Source organism: Elephantulus edwardii, unplaced genomic scaffold (assembly GCF_000299155.1).
Source record: "Elephantulus edwardii isolate Elephantulus edwardi_28Jun2011 unplaced genomic scaffold, EleEdw1.0 scaffold00045, whole genome shotgun sequence".
Lineage (NCBI taxonomy): Eukaryota > Metazoa > Chordata > Mammalia > Macroscelidea > Macroscelididae > Elephantulus > Elephantulus edwardii.
The window spans coordinates 17,883,239-17,884,364 of record NW_006399795.1 but is presented as its reverse complement, the minus strand read 5'-3'; positions in this window follow the sequence as shown (position 1 = coordinate 17,884,364).

The window sequence follows — 1,126 nt, the reverse complement described above, 5'->3', positions numbered from 1 at the left end:
TGTCATAACCATAATACCCAATCATATATCGCTTTCAAATCGTTTTCTCCCTCATCTGTTTCAATGCAGTATACATAATTTATCCAATTTTTCTCAGTCTCACCCCAACCCTGATGTCAGTCAGTCCCGTTCTACAATAGTGGCACCATGCAGCACCTGACCTTTTGTGACTGAAATATTTCACACAGTATAATGTCCTCCAAGGGCATCCATTTTTTTAAATTTTATTTTATTATTTTGTGTGTGTGTACCATCAAATCAGACCTGACTGGTACAGGAGGAGATTGTTCCTCCTTCCTCAGCAGCATCTGGTGGTTTTTTACAGTGCACCTCTGAGATTGCAGTGCAGCTTCTTGCCACTAGGCCACCAGAGCTCCCCCGACCAAGGTCATCCACTTTGAATAATATTGCATGAGTTCCTTGTTTTTCAATGCAGCATAGTATTCCATTGTGTAGATATACCAGAACTTCTCTATCCATTTGTTGATGGGCACTTAGGTTGTTTCCAACTCTTTGCTATTGTGAACAAAGCCACAATAAACGCGGATGTGCATATATCTGTCTGGGTGGGAGTTATGGTTTCTTCAGGGTATATTCCCAGTAATGGAATTGCTGGGTCAAATGGTATTTCTATTTGCAACTTTTTGAGAGAGAGCCATACAGCCTTCCATAGTGGTTGCAGCATTTTACACTCTCACCAACAGTGAATAAGGGTTCCAGTTTCTCCACAACCTCACCAGCATTTGTTGTTTGCTGCTCTGTTAAATTTTGCTATTCTTACTGGTGTGAGATGATATCTCATAGTTGTTTTGATTTGTATCTCTCTTAGAGCTAAGGATTTTGAACATTTCTTCATGTATTTGTTGGCCACTTGAATGTCTTCTTTGGTGATATGTCTGTTCATATCCTGTGCCCATTTTAAAATTGGGTTATTTACCTTTATCTTGCTGTGGTGCTGAACTGTGATGTTGAAGAAGAGCACTGGATATCCCATGGGTGGCAAAAGGAACAAGCAAATATATCTTGGTGAGACTGCAGGAGTGCTCTTTAGAGGCAAGAATGATACTATGGGTATCTTGCTAGGAGGGTCTCTATTCCTTGGAGAAGAACATGAAGCCGGGTAGTG